We start from the raw sequence: 16838 nt of genomic DNA, 5'->3' as shown, positions 1-16838 counted from the left end.
TGCGAGCCTCCTGCATGAGTATCCCTTGTCTTCCTCATGCTATGCACTTCTTCATCACTGAACTCAGTGTGTGCAGTGTGAACAGAATGCCCTTCTTCCGGCTGCGCGCGGGCCTTTTTGTAGGCTGCTTATCAATCGCTTGCCTTTGTGTTTGGTCGGCTAGCTTCTTCTGTTTGATCATTTCAGTGTACTTTTCCATCAGACGCCGCTGCTCATTTATGAGCCATTCATTCGGATCGTTTGCTTCATCTTCTGGACCCATTGGTCCTTTCAGCTTCGCGCCGGCCATATTTTGTAACGTTTGATCGTCTGGAGGAGTTTCAGTCTGGCCGTGAGGGGTTGTGACGAAGGGACGGTTGCTGGTGGTACGCGTAGAATCACGCGGAACCCTCAGAACCTGCTGTCCGTCGTTAACACCCTCACGTTCAATATCCTCCAGAGCTTGATCAACGTTACGAAGTCCAGAAACCATGGTGATTGATTTTTTTTTGTAGATCTGGATGAGATCTGATTGCCGTTTGTAACAGTGGATGGCGCCAATGAAGAAACGTGGATCTACTCACTGGTAGCAGATCTACTTTCCTCGGGTATGATTAAACTGTTTCACCGATGGTTCCTCTGAATCCGTGTTCTTCCACCTACAAAATGAACAGCGCCGTTACTTACCCCTCAGAAAGGGACAGAGGGGTCCTCCTTGGGGTAACCCTCCGGCGTGAGAATCAGTATCTTTGTGGAGAAGATAATAAAGTGTGAGTCAGTCAGATCTCAAGAGTATTCCTGAATCGCTGAATACTCTTGATTATGTGACTGTGTGTTTTCTGTAACTGACTGTGAGTGAATACAATTCAATATGATTGAATGTGATATCACTGCTTGTAACTGTCAATGATTGAGTGTGAATGAATGTGTCATCAAAGTGGAGTTGATGCTGTATTTATAGTGCTAGGGTTTCCACTGGCTGGGCTCAGCCTCGTTGGCCTCCTCCAATCGCACTGCGCCACGTGTCCTCTGGGACACCTGGCGCTTTCTCGTTGGTTGTAATCATGTGGTAGCACATGTGTCATGCTGAGTTGTCAACCTTTCATTTGGCAGCTGTCAACATCAGCATATTCTTACTCCTTAAAAAGATGCCTTCTAGAAGAGTGTCTGACGTGCACAATCAAGGTTGCCCTGATCCTGATTTGGATAAGGACGAGGTTGATTATGTGTACGTGTGATATGCGCCCATCCTGAGAATGCGCGAAGTCTTCTTTTTATTCTCACGCGCAGATATGTCATGCGCGAGCGTGTGATATGCGCCGCGCGCTGGTGCGTCACGCGCATATGTGACGCGCGAGCATGTGATGTGCAAGAGCATGCAATATGCGCCGCGCGCGTATGTGATGCGCGAGCATATGATGCCTGAGCATGTTTTGTATGCGCGATGCGCCTGGGTTTTGGCTTTATGCCTTCATAATGTCTTTATCTTGTGGGTTGACCCGCCTTGCTTGGTGTTGAGGCGGGTACATACCTCTTCAGTAATTAACTACAAACAGTTGCATGAGTGATTGGCGGAGAAGCTACTGTTTACTAAATTTTGAAGGTTATCGTTAAAGGTTTGTCAGTGGAAGATATACTATCCTATTATTAGAGTATTAGACCTTTTTTTCTCTAATTTAGATGCGATCATGTGATTTTGTGGGGCCGGAATTGACTTTTTATGCCAACTTCTAGCGAATCCTAATTATTATTATTACTCCATGTATATACATTAATAACACAGCACTTATTTTCGTTACATGGTTTTTCCCTTTTTCCTTTTTATAACGTTTTTCGATTTTATATTAACCGCGTGTTATAGATTTTGAATAATTAAATATCTTTTCTAGTAATCCTTTTCGATTTTATATAAACCGCGTGTGTTATAGTTTTTGAATAACTAGCATCTTTTTTCAATAATTCCTATTATACTTTTACATATATTTAACATACAATTTTAGTTATACTATAATTAAGAAATTTTAGTCAATGCCTAATCAAGTTTATTAAATGAGAGATTATTTACATTTTTGTTTTATGCATGCTATACCCACGAGCATATATAGCCTAATGGATGGTAAAAATCAACCATTTGTCTAGGGTAGTAGGGTGTGCCATTAAGACTTATTGGTAGAGTGGTGGTGTCACTCTTTTAGCTCTTCTTATTATAAACATATGAATAATTGAGTGTTTTGAGAGGGTCGAACAAAGAACCGAGCCTGGTTTGGACCATCTTCAAATCGATTAGACGGTTTTGGGTGGTTGGGTGGTTGAACCGGGTCATCGGACTGTGTTATCCTCTCATGCATGGTTGCAGCCTATCTTTACTAGATTATGTTTGTAGGCAACAATATCCTATTTACTTGCTAAACTCTCGCCATCTGATGATGTGTTATTACCTATTACTAATACTATTTCTTTGTGCTCGTCACCTCCAAATCTTCAATCAATTCATATGCTTCTTCAACAGAACCATTATTACAATTTTCTATCAGCAAATTATCACAAGGTTTCTCCCACTCATCCACCATCCATGACCCTTTAGAAACAACTAACATATTTATGAATAAATAATAAAAGATATGAGAAATTTTAATCTCAAAAGTCACCAGCAATGTTATAAACTGTTTAGTTATAAAAGATGATATTGGATTTTTATTTTAATTTTAAGACATCTATTCATAAATTGTATATAACACTCTACTTCTCAACACCATTATTGAAAAATGTGAAATGGTGTTGATTTATTTTTACTCATTTTTTAGACAAACTTAATAAAAATTATCCAACTTTGTATGCCAAGGAGAAGAATGTGGAAATACTGAAACCAGCCATGCTCAAGGCCACACGTACCCTATCTTTTGCAAACGGTTAGAAATACGTTTTCTGTTATTGCCATATTATCTAAATTTATTTGTTAAAAGACATGCATAGATAAATAGATATTTTCGTATTTAGTTACTTGCATAATGCATAAGCAGATAGAATCTAAAGCTGCGCAGCTGGCCAGGACCAACCAAAACCTTAAATAACCAGTTAAAAATCAGTTTGGTTCTGACAAGATATAAACACGACACGAACTTTTAATCTAGTTATATTCACTAAAGAATATACCCAGTTTTGAGTCCACCAAAAAAATAACCTTTTCAAATCAAGGGCCGAGAACTGAACCGTTAGCTTGCTGGTTTAACAGAACCAAGTTTTTGAGCATCCAGGTTAGCTAGATTTAGCAGTGAAACAAAAGACTTAATACAAGTCGAGATAACTAATGTATTGAATATGTTTATAAGAAATGTATAAAAATAAAAATCTATTTAAGAAAGTCAAAATTGTAGCATATAAAACACACTTTCAACTCATTTCACCATATTTATCTTTTACTAGTTTATAAGATTTCGCTAGAATAATACATGAATACTGAAAAAAATAAAATTAAACACAACATGATCTGTTGATTATTGTCAAAAAGTAATGAATGCATACGAAAGAAATTGTCTATGTTTGCTATAGAGCAAATTATTCCTCCACCTGCATATTTTTCATTCCACACCACCTCGAAGATACCTTCCTTTCCGATCTCTTTACGTGCTTCTTTCTTCATTTTGCTTATCTACTGCTGACTTGGCTGCATCAAACATTCTTTAACATTAAACCCTCTATAATAATTAAAGATGCTGTTACCACCTCTTAGGTAGAATTTAATTACACCCAAATAAACAAGACATGAAAAAATAAAAAGCTGAAAGAAGTATAAATCCAAAACCAAACCAACTTAATGTGGTAAAAAAATGCCCTTGTATAATTCAATGCACTAGTATTATTATTTTGTATGATAACATAATACCACAATATTACCAGCACAATGTTGTTGACAAGTTAAACAATTAGAGTAACTAAAACATATCTAAAAAAATGAAGAATAGAATGAATACCTCATTCTGTTATAGGGCGGTTCATCAGTAGGATTTAGCAAATATTGCAACTTCCTCAGCTGGACTACCAGTCATCAGGCACGTTTTTGGCCCTTGAGGTTGATCGAAAGGAAAACACCTAATTGTTGCCCCAGTTTCTTCTTTGACCTTCAATTCATCTTCATCACTTAAAAAGTTGACAGAAAGAGGTTAGATGTAGAAAGAATGCATAGTTAAGTGCATTCACAAAGTTAAAAAAATGCAGTATGAAAAAATAAAGCTAACATAACATACCTTCCAACCCACGGACCCCTGGCCCATTTTGCCTGTGATATCACCTCTTTGAGTTCATCATATGAGCTCACATCCACAATATTGCTGAAGTACGATCAATACTCGTTAGCCTTGATACCCTTTGTGTCTTAATAAACATTGAAGTATATTACTATATTGCACATACCTATCTCGAAAAGCTATAGCTTTATCCAAAAGGGATGATTGGATTTCATTCAGCTTTTCTTTAACATAGGGTACAAGAACCGGATCTTCCATAGATATTCCAAAAACCTTCCCTGGTTTTCCAGGAATATCTCTTCTAGATATCACCACACTCCTGCTTGAAACATCACGTGGACCGATTTCAATTCTTAGTGGCACACCCTGCACAAGATAACTAAATTAAAAATAACTTACAAAGATGATATTTACTTCAAAACTCTAGTTAATATCTCACCTTCATTTCCCAGAAATTAAATTTCCATCCTGGTGTTCTTTGATCAGAATCATCTAGCTTTACTTTAATCCCAGCAGTGTGAAGAACATCTTTGACCGACAATGCAGCATCAAGAACTTCATCTTTCTCATTAGCTTTCTTCCAAATTGGTACAATCACCACCTTAGAATCATGAAAGCAAACTTGTCATGAAAATATAATGATAATAAAAGTGCACAGAAAGTGTAACAATTCTGAAAGTATTTAATATTAAATATCACAACATGTATATTAAAGAATAGCACCTGTATAGAAGCCAGTCTAGGTGGAAGCATTAATCCAGCATCATCACCATGCGTCATGATGATACCACCAACAAATCGAGTACTTATAGCTCATGAAGTTTGCCATACATGTTGCCTTTGACCATTTTCATCAGCAAACTTTAATAATGCAAATAAATTTGGTTATTAATAAGATATTGGATTCTAAAGAAATCTATTCACAAGCAAAATCTGGTACGCCTGTAAACGAACAGAATGTTCAACGAACTTTTTGACAGGAAGTTCGTTTTTGTTCGTTTATTTAATAAACGAACTATCACGAACATCATTTGTTCATTTAGTTAAACAAACAAACATGAGCATGTGTCTTGTTCATCCATTTAAACTTGTTTATGTTGGTTCGTTTACGTTTGCTTATAAATTTGTTTAAAATTTTCAGAAGTTCAGGTCCATTACAAAATAGTCTAGAGTCAAGACTTATAAGCTCTTTAGGCCTAACAGTTTGATGCTCAGGTATACTTTAATTGTTATTCGCTCGGTTATGCTCATTTATCTCCCTTCATTTACGTTCAGTTACGCCATTCAATTAAATTCATGAACTATTCATTTATACTGTTAACGAACAAACATAAACAAACACAATCATATTCATTTTTTTAGCAAAACAAGAAAAGCTTGTTCGTTTAATCTTCTGTGTTCGATTGTTTTTTTAGTTAAAGTTAAACAAACAAATATGAACATTTCTCGCCATGTTCATTCGGTTCTTTTACAATCCTAAAATCCAGTCAACAGCAACTAGAATTTTTTACCATAAGTACCAAATTCTCTTCCTTTCTACTCTTTTTAAACATGCCAAACATTTCACAACAATATAAAGTGACAAGCATGAATATGATTAGAAAAAAACCTGTGTTCCAAAAGCACGAGAAAAGTTTTGCCCTAAATTGTGACTGGTTCCAGCCTGCAAGGCCATACGGTCACCCATCATAGCTTCAATGGTATAAGTTCTATCTGCTCCAGCAAACGTCTCGACCCTTGATTTTCGACCCGGAATAACAGGTATTGCAGCTTGCTCATAAGCAAACTTTGTATAAACATCAATCATTTGCATCGCCTGAAATTTGAGAATCACAAACCTGTTAAAAGAGAACAAAAGATAGTATCTTTTATATATAAAAGATACACAAACTACAAACCTCTCTTTCAGCTTCCTCTGAAGTAGCATGTGCAGTATGCCCTTCTTGCCATAGAAACTCAAGAGTCCTAATAAAGGGCTTTGTGCGCATCTCCCATCGTGTGACATTCGCCCACTATTAATAATAATCATTTTATAAAAAATAAGTACAAAGTGCTACAAATATAAACATGACAATGAGTAATTAAAGTATTAAACTAGATGTGAACCTGGTTGATCATAAGAGGAAGATCACGATAACTTTGAATCCACTGAGTAAACATGTGGTTAACAATGGTTTCACTAGTAGGTCGAACCTGCAAGAGCCTCACGAATTGCAAGAATCAAAGTCACACTCAGGTCTTAATTACCAACTTAAAATCAGCATTAACAAATTTCATTTCTATCTTAGAAATCCATAAACTACAAAACAATATCAAACTAAAGTAACTAAATCGGTACCACAAGTTTTTCTTCAAGTTCTTTCCCTCCTCCAACTGTCACAAGAGCCAACTCTGGACTAAAACCCTCAACATGGCTGGCTTCTTTCTCTATAAATGAATACGGTATAAACTGCATTCAATCACAATCACATTTGCTTAATCAAGCTTTAATAAACAAGTAAACTCCATTATTAGTTCTGTTAAAATTAGGGCTGTAAACGAACCAAACGTTTGGCAAACTGTTTGAGAACTGTTTGCTGGGAAGTTCGTTTAATAAATGAACAAACATGAACAAGGAATTTCTTTCGATTAACTAAATGAGCGAACATGAACAGAGCCCATGTTCGTTCAATTGTGTTCATGAATGCTCGATAATGTGTTCATTTATGTCTTCTATGTTCGTTAATGTATTTTTGCTTATGTTTGCTTATTAAGGTTTTTAATATTTTTGACTTTTTGTAATGACTCTTCTAATCTTATCATATAGATTTAAGCAGAAGTATTAACTATAAAACAAATACACACACACATATCTGTTAGTTAAACAAAACACCAACAAAAATTTGGTAGCTGGACTAAACCGTTGACACTGACCAGTCTCAGTTGGTCAAATCATTTCATATATAACATTGTTTGTGAACTGTTCACGAACAAACTCATTTCCTCAACGAACGAACACGAACAAGAAATTTCCTTCACTTGTACTATAAAAGCTTTATGAACAAACATGAACAAGGCATTTGGTTCGTTTAACCAATAGAGTTAAGTTAATACACACCTGTGGAAAATACATGTTACTATGACCTGTCTCTTTGAATTTAATGTTCAAATAATCCTGCAAAGTTTAAAACAAAAATTACTAAATTAATAACCCTGAAATATTGCTGTTAATGCTTTGAATTCAAAATGACCTGAATTGCTTCCCAAATGGCATAACCGTACGGTCGAATGACCATAGTGCCACGAACCGGACCGTAATCAGCGAGCTCAGCCATGGAAATGACATCGAGGTACCACGCATTGAAGTCCTGAGAACGAGGCGTGATGGCTTGCTCCTGAACCGGAGCGACCTCAACCTTGGCGGTAGAACTGAGCTTCCGAACATTAAGGTGGTTGTTGCGGCAACGGGGAAACAAGGATGCCGATGAGACGGCGAATATGGAAGTGAGAATAAGCAATCCCAAACACCCTCTTACGCTTAACTAATATCGGTAACAAGCTCAAAATGAGTTAGTATTTTCTTTTTTTTTTTTGAGTCCGCGCCTCTAATAAAGCTTGTTTAGTTTTCGAGCTCAAGCTTCAGTCTTGTATGAGAAGCTCGTCTAGACTCGTAGAGCCTTTCGGGAACCTTGTGTTTTTTTTTTAATTTTTATCTTTTTTGGATTTCTATATGTTAACTTCACACTAAACAGCTGAGCTTGAGCTGGACTTTGCGGAGTTTAAGCTACTACACGAGCTCGAGCAGAGTTTAGGCTCGTTTAAGGGTTCTCTTTAAAAATATATAAAATAATTAAAAACATGTGTAAATTAATTTAAAAATAGCAAACAAGTCAAACCCGAACTTAAAAAACAATTCACGGATCGAGTTTGAGCTTTAGAAAAAAAGCTTGAAATGAGCTAAGCTCGAGCTCTTATAAGTCTAGACGAGTCGAGCTCATGCTCAGCTCGGCTCGCTTACACCACTATCTAGGTTCTGCTCAAGTAACCAACCCGGACTAACCCAACACAACCAACAAACTAGTAGTCAAACTCAGCTCATTTACACCCTTATCGGTCTATTTAATAGAATATGTTATGTTTAGAAGACATTTGATTATATATTGTGTTAGTTATAATTTATATTCCTTCCATAGATAGTCATAATATTGTAAATATATATTTGATGATGAATGAGAAGGAGGCAAGGATTCTATTGTGATTATTATCTCTTACATGGTATCACGAGAAAAAACTCTAGCCCACCATACAATCCTTCCTGTCGGCCATCTCCTTCTAACTGCCGCCTCCTTTTCTTCAATCTAATTCCTCTCCTCCAATCACATCTCCCTTACTACACCAATGGAATCCAATTACACCTCACATGCCACAAAAGTTGGTCAACAGTGGGTACATAGTCCACCACAAGATCCTTACGGCTCACAATGGCCACAAACATACAAATATACAAATCAGCCCACTCAAGCCCAATACACAGCATATGCACCGACAAACATGGAGCAAGCTTCCTACACTATCTCTTAACCCCCCGGACCAAAGTTGGGCCATAGATACCGGAGCAACACAGCATATGACGAATAATCTGGGTAATTTTCAATCCTTTTTTAATAACGGCATTTCTCAAAATATTGTTGTTGGTAATGGCATGACCATTCCGGTTGTCGGATACGGCAATCAAACCCTACCTAAACCTTTCCCTCCTCTTAAACTCAACAATGCTCTATACGCACCTAAATTAATACAAAATCTAATTTCAGTTCGCCGCCTTACGATTGATAATTGGATTTCCATTGAATTTGATCCCTTTGGTTTTCTTGTGAAAGATTTCAAGACCCGAGTTCCTATTCTCCGGTGCAACAGTAGCGGTGATCTATATCAACTGCTTCCGTCCATGCTTTCAAGTCTCACCAATCCATCCGCTTTTGCTGCTATTTCACAAGACCTTTGGCATCGTCGTCTTGGTCATCCGGGACATGATTTACTGAATAAACTGAAAAACTCTACTTCTATTTCTTATGTCAAGAACAATAAAAACATTTGTCAATCATGTGTTTTTGGTAAAAGTACATGTTTACCGTTTTATGATTCTACTTCTTGTACTTATTTCCCCTTTGACGTTGTTCATAGTGATCTATGGACTTCACCCGTGATTAGCACGGGCGGACATAGATATTATATATTGTTTTTGGATGATCATACCAATTTCTTGTGGACCTACCCGATTGCACATAAATCCCAAGTATTCAACACGTTTATTATGTTCTATAAACTAATTGAAACTCAGTTTGAACGCAAAATTAAAACCCTACAATGTGATAATGGAACCGAATACATTAATCACAATTTTAAACAATTTAGTGCTCAAAATGGAATGGTATTCCACCTCTCTTGCCCACACACGTCGTCCCAAAACGGCAAGGCGGAAAGAAAAATTCGCTCCATAAAGAATCTCATTCGCACCCTCCTCGCTCGTGCCTCCCTCCCTCCCCACCTATGGCACCATGCCCTTGACATGGCTACCTATATCCTTAATATTCTACCAAGTAAACTACAGAAATTTCAAACCCCCACCCGTCTCCTTTATAACCGCTTCCCCGCATACGACCACCTTCGTGTGTTCGGATGTCTATGCTATCCCCTCTTCCCCTCCACTACAATCCACAAATTAGCTAACCGCTCAACTCCGTGTGTTTTCCTTGGATACCCATCCAACCATCGAGGCTATAAATGTCAAAATATTCACACCAATCAAATTATAATATCTAGCCATGTCGTCGTTGATGAAATCATTTTTCCTTTTGCCAATTCTTCTTCACCACTTCCTAAATATGACTTCTTAAATGACCCCATTCATCCCCTTTACTGGCCAAATTTAATGGACCAATCCACACCTTTAAATTCATCTTCCCAACCCACTGTCGAAACCCAACCAACACCTTCCACCACATTTAACCAACACATGGCCCACTCCCCTAACACAACCCAGCTTACGGATACACCTCCCCAACCCCACAGCCCACATACTTCGACCCAATCCGCTACTCAACATCATACTTCCACACCCACCACCTCCTCCCCGCCTACATCTGACCCCCCATTCCCTTAGTTAACTCATGTTCCCAATACTTCTAGTACACATCCTTCCTCCCTACCTGCCAACTCACACAACATACCACCACCCACTGATGTTCGGGTATTTTGTATATATATTAATGTGTTAATTATGTAGTTTTGTTTAGTATATTATTAGAACTTTGGTACTTCATACATGCTTTTGTATTTCAGGTCATTGATCGTTAAAGATGCTAAATTGGAGACTGGTACGAGCATGGAATGGTATATCGGGAATACCGGAGCATAAATTGAAGTCTTAGGAAGTGTTAGAAGGATTCGGGAGAAGTTTGGATGAGAAACCTAAAGCCAATGCTAAAATTGAACAAGATGGGTTCACAAAGAGCGACCAGAAAGTAAAACGAGCATATCCTAGGCTAGAAAATGAGTTACGGGACCCATAATATATGAATTTTGGGTTTCTCGGCGAGAGGAATCAAAAAATGAGGTTATCTACCATCGCGCTACGCGATGGTATGGTCATATGACCATCGTGCTACGCGACGGGCCTAAAAGACGGGAAAAAACAGGTTTGGCCTATATCTTCTATTTTACGAACCCTAATCAGGGAGAACGACTTCCACCCATTTTGGGACGACAAGGGGCGATTCCGGGAGCCCCGGATCACCTAAACGCGTAAACGAGTAATTTAGTGGTTGTATGCTAGCAGTTGTAATTTAGACCCGGTTCCTCTGCCTTCACACGTCCTAAACGCTTAAGGTCAGTTAGTTCGTTATCGACTCGCAAGTCGGTTTATGCTAGTCGCTTTCACCTAACTAGCTCTTTCGTTTATTCCGTTTGTGCCGGTTGGTTTCCCCAACCGAACATTTAATTTAATTTTGGACAACCCGTTGGTGATAGTCTATTATATTTTTAAGTTCAAGGAATATATGTTTTTCTTCAACATATATGATATCTATTATCATGTTGTAACTTAGTATTTTGTAGAGTATATTTGTTTCCATCATAATTCATGTTGTAAAGTTTTAAACTATTTATTGAAACTATGATGAAACTCATTTATATAAATGTTATGTAGGATTCATGAATGACAAAAATATTAAGTCTTCTATTTTATTTGTTTATTTATAAATCACATATATATATATATATATATATATATATATATATATATATAATCATAGAAGAACATTGGGGTAAGTACTTGAAAGTCAAGTTTTTCTTTTGAAAACCACATATACAGTAGATTTATTTACATACATGTGTTCATGTTTTGAGAAAAACTAGTTAGCTAGTGTTTGTTCTTTTTATCATTCACATAAACATATATGGTTTCAACTTTTTAAAACAAATATGGAAATGTCTCTTTTAAATTTTTAAATACCGTGAACATAAATATAAAAAAAATTGATATTATAGAAACAGTATATTAAGACTTTGAGACCAAATGCGTGTATGCGAGATTTGTGGTATGAACAAACACTCGTTAAGTTTTTGGTTCATTACAAACATGCTAATGCGGGTTGGTTGTTATTTTAAATGAAAGCTTAGCATAAACATATTTTATCAACATAAAGCTAGACTTAGGAAAGTTTAGCTTACTTAGTTCTAGGATTGGGATTTAACGAGAGGCTAGAGTCTTAAGCTTGTTTCTCCACGTGAAACTCGGTTAACTCGGAGGATGCCTTCACCGTTCGGACTCTTGAAATACAAGATAACATGGGTTAGTACAGGGTGTAGACGTGGGTTTGTATGTTAAACGAAGAGAGAGAGAGAGAATGAGATTATATAGAGAGAGAGAGAGTGAGTGTGTACGTGTGCATGTGTTAGTATGTAAAACAATAGAGAGTGAGTGAGTATATATGTATACCTAGAGAGCGAAAAGGTGGTGGATGACGATGGTGATTCCGGGGCAGGGGTTCGCGGTGGCGCGGGGGGGGGGGGGGGTGAGGTGGTTATAGATGGCTACGGTTTAACGGTAGTGTATCGCGGGGTTGTTACGGTTTGTCGCGGTAATGTTTCGGTGATGCTACGGCGGTGTCGTTGTGCACGGAGAAGGTGGCGGAGCTGCTGTGGAGTGTTGTGAGTTGTCGACCGTGAACCGGAGAGGGCGTGAGGAGCAGTGGAGGGTGGTGGCTTGTGGTAGTGCTAGAACAGCCGTGAGGGAGGGTGGTAGGAGGTGGAAGGTACGTGAATGTTGGTGGTGGTGGTTTAAAACGGTAAGGGTGGTGGTGTTGAGTGGTGAAGATGGAGGTTAGTGGCTGCTAAGGTGGTGTCTTGTGGTTGTGGAAGGTGATTGTAGCACGTAGGTTGGTTCTTGGAGTTGCTGTTGAGAAGAGGAGAGGTTGATTAAGGCATGTTGTGATCTTCAAAATGGATTGAGTTTAGGGTTATTGTTTCTTCACATGGAGACTTGTAAATTTATAGGAAAAGAATCAAGTAAAGTTTTTAGTTTAATTCAAAATAATGATAACCGATCACGTTGGATGAAATGATAAATTTGAAATTTTTATGGGTTTGGTTGAGTAGAGCAGTGAAAGAGACAAGGAAAGTAAGTGAAGATTTTTATTCTATGTGAGATGGTGGATATAATTTGAATACTGAAACAAGCAACTTGGTTGGAGACTTAGAGTGGCTCTAGAAGAAAGAAAGTATGGTGATAATTTGTATGGATAACATCAGGTGTAGTTCTTTGTGTTATTATTATTATTGATTGATTGTTGACATCTCATTTAGTAGGTGGGTGATAGATTTTTTTTTTACTTTATTTTATTTTCCTTTTTTTTTGTTTGAATTTAAATATGCATTATATATGTATATGATCTATTTAGTTGAATTCAGTTGTAGTGTTGATATAATTTGGTCATTGCATAACAATGAATGACAACCAAATTATTTAGGATTTTGTTAAACATATATATTGTTAGTTTAGGATTATGTTAAATGTCAAACGAGCCTACGTGTTAGTATGTTTATATACTAGTGACGACAGTGCGTCATAGTAATTTAAAATAGAACAAATAATAACGCTCTTAATTCGTTTTGTATACGACGCTTGAATATTTTAAAAAAAACGTTTATAAGTTATAATAAGGAGTCGTTAAAGTTATCACCAACGTCCGTATCCGGCAGATAACTCCGAAAATTTGAGTAATTTAGTTAAAAATAAATTACTTGTATGCTATATATTGTGCATGTGCGGGCTTATTCTAGTCTCGTCATGATTAAACTTTACAAATTTTAATCATTCGGGAAATAATTTAACGAAAGTATGTTTAAGGAATGTACGGAAAATGACCTGTTTCACGAAGTGTCACACCACGAGCTTGGTATCAACGCTTCACGAGTTATGTTCTCACTTTGGGGTTTACACAAAGCAAGTGTGATAAATCGTTATTCACACTTCATCATAACCACCACACCGCCTACCTTCTCCTCTACGTGGATGACATTCTTCTTGTAACATCCACTGATGGCCTTCGGGAGTATCTCATGGCCGATCTTGCCAAAGAGTTTGCTATGAAAGATCTTGGTCCAGTCAATTATTTCTTGGGTATTCATGTCTCTCGCTCAGGGGACACCATGTTCCTATCTCAACACGCGTATGCTTTGGATATCATTAAACGAGCAGGTATGCAAGCTTGTAAGCCGGTTGATACACCGGTTGATACGAAATCGAAACTTGGATCTCAAGCCGGGAACCATTTGAAGATCCAACCCTCTATAAAGGTCTTGCAGGGGCACTTCAATACTTAACCTTCACTCGACCCGATATCGCGTACGCTGTACAACAAATTTGCATGCACATGCATGACCCCTCAGATCGATCATTGGGATGCCTTGAAGCGAATTGTTAGATACATTCAAGGCACCGCCGACCACGGACTTACCTTAAGTAAAAGCAGAGATCTCTCCCTTGTTGCTTATACAGATGCTGACTGGGCCGGGTGCCCAGATACCCGGCGTTCTACTTCCGGCTACTGTGTTTATCTTGGTAATAATCTTCTCTCATGGTCTTCTAAGCGCCAACCAACCGTCTCCAGCTCCAGTGCTGAGGCCGAGTATCGGGGGGGTGGCAAACGTAGTTGCTGAAATATGTTGGTTACGTAATCTCCTTATTGAGCTTCATCGCCTCCTGTCACGTGCTACTCTTGTTTATTGCGACAATGTTAGCGCGATCTATCTTTCTGGTAACCCGGTTCAACATCAAACGCACTAAAACATATTAAACTCGACATTCACTTTGTTTGCGAGCAGGTCCACCGGGGTTGCGTTTGGATTCTTCATATGCCTACACGCTACCAAATCGCAGACATCTTCATGAAAGGTTTACCTCGGGCTCTCTTTTCAAGACTTTCGGTCCAGTCTCAGCATTCGGTCACCTCCTGTTTCGACTGCGGGGGTGTAATAGAATATGTTATGTTTAGAAGACATTTGATTATATATTGTGTTAGTTATAATTTATATTCTTTCCAAAGATAGTCACAATATTGTAAATATATATTTGATGATGAATGAGAAGGAGGCAAGGGGTCTATTGTGATTATTATCTCTTACACCATTAGAATAATTGTAAATATAGATAACATTTTATCATTCAAATTACAATTCTGACCATAATTTTGGTCAGACGGTTCCACTCTCATTCGATTCGTTGTTCATGTGTTTTAGAAAATCAAATTTAGATATTTTTTAGGCTGTTTTGTTTGATCAATTACGAGTTTGAGGTGTTTACAACAAATTGATTTAATACAATTTGAGGTTGTAATGCTGGATGAATCATCTTCGAGCCTGTTTTAGAACTTTCAATGTTTGGTTTCAAGAGTGTCGTTATGAACTTATGATATACATGTTAATGGGTACACTTACAGTATACAAAATGCCAGATAAGTCTTTTAGTTGGGCCACAATTATGTTTCTTTTCTTCAAATGGGCTGAAACCCAATATGTACATGCAATAAAATGAGACTCATGAAGAAGTCATGATTCAATATTCATGAATAATGAATTTAGATTTGCGGAAGTTATTTGTCTACCAATAAAAGTTTTATAGGTGTCTAAATGTCTAATTGATTAATTTTGATAAGATAATTTTATTTAGCAAAAGTAATATTTCTCTACTAAGTGAAATATAATGACTGTTAGCATTATACACACGATTCAGAATTTCAAATAAAGTAATATATAGAATTTGGAAAATTACAAATAATTTGCAAGATTTAAGTACAATTTTAATAGTTAAATGTTATGCTATGAGAAATTAATAACGAAGAAACTCGACCGCAGGGGTGGACCTAGCTACTAAGCATGGGTAACATCCGCTACCCCTCAACTTTTCGTCAGCACTGCAAAACTTTTTTATATTAGTCGGTTTTCGTATTTCGCTACCTCTGAAAAAATATAATGTTACCGATATTTATTTAAATCTCAACCAAATTAAAAGCTAAAACCAATTAAAACCCAACTAAAGTTAAAGTCCAACCAAATTAAGGATCAAACCAAATAAAATCTTTGGTCATTGTTTTCCTTAAGCTTGGACTAGGCTAGACTTTAACAAAAGAAAGTTTTATTCAGCCATTGTCCACCCACGTTGCCTCCACCCCGCATTGCCCTCCTCTAGTCACTGGACCTCCACGCTGTAGCCGAGTCGCCGACGACCGGTGTTCCCCTCAGTCCCTCTTCCATGGTTTGACTTCTACGTGTTCAGTTTAGGTATTCTTCTACTTTTATCTAAAATTGTAATTGTTAACTCGTTTCTAAAAGCAAAAAATTCGAGAAATACTAGTGCCGTACCAGTCCCGATACTTCAAAAGGTCAGTACCCGGTACCCCGATATCATTTGCTCATTCCTACTTATCATGCTTCTTTTAAGCCACCAATGTCATGGAGATTACCCTGACACGTTGCAAGTCACCACAATCATTTAGTGAGAAACTACATGCATTTGTTGTCAACCAAAAGCCATTTAATGTTATACAGATCAGGCTTGCTGTAAAACAATTATTGATCTTGTTACAGAATTGAAAACGGGTGTAATGTTTAATAACTAAAATGCTTTTCTAAGCTAAGCAGGCTTATTGGTGTAAAATACTAAAAGACGGTTTTAGCATGTATTTATGAGATTGTATATCATCTAGTAGAAAAGATATTAGTGCCTCATCGAGCTATTCTAGCAGTTCATGGCATAGTCAATATTTTAAGTTTGAACTGTATATGGTTTTCTTTTAGCTTTTAGTGAAGTTACCAACATATATTAGTCACTTACATTGAAATTAATAGTAATTTTTAGTTAAGGAATTGTGTAAATCCAAAACTAGTCCCGCCTCATCTTAGTGTTGTGTTTAGCTCTTGAACACGGCCCAATTAGCACTCATCAGTCAGTAGGCCTCGCAACTTCTTTTTCTTTTCTCTAAACGAGGGGTGATAATCACCATGTATCTCCTTCGTCTTGGCTTCATGTGAACCTTTTATCATCATTCAATACTTTGTGGCTAATCTTAATATTTG

General features: G+C 37.3%; 1 pseudogene across 1 annotated transcript; it reads right to left on the bottom strand.

Annotated features, from left to right (window-relative positions):
- Positions 1 to 3960: 3960 nt before the first annotated feature.
- Positions 3961 to 7744, bottom strand: LOC143544792 (proline--tRNA ligase, chloroplastic/mitochondrial-like; annotated as a pseudogene). The gene is made up of 11 exons (XR_013137315.1): positions 7454 to 7744; positions 7321 to 7377; positions 6562 to 6672; positions 6330 to 6416; positions 6122 to 6235; positions 5833 to 6039; positions 4947 to 5084; positions 4663 to 4824; positions 4390 to 4589; positions 4224 to 4307; positions 3961 to 4116 (listed from the first exon to the last, which is right to left on the bottom strand). The product of XR_013137315.1 is annotated as a proline--tRNA ligase, chloroplastic/mitochondrial-like (transcript).
- Positions 7745 to 16838: the final 9094 nt, after the last annotated feature.

The sequence above is a fragment of the Bidens hawaiensis genome, unplaced genomic scaffold, assembly GCF_021521415.1.
Source record: "Bidens hawaiensis isolate Kalapana, Puna unplaced genomic scaffold, B.hawaiensis_p1.1 tig00013755_1, whole genome shotgun sequence".
Classification (NCBI taxonomy): Eukaryota; Viridiplantae; Streptophyta; class Magnoliopsida; order Asterales; family Asteraceae; genus Bidens; species Bidens hawaiensis.
The sequence above is the reverse complement of the archived record's forward strand: the minus strand, read 5'-3'. Positions and strand labels throughout refer to the sequence as shown.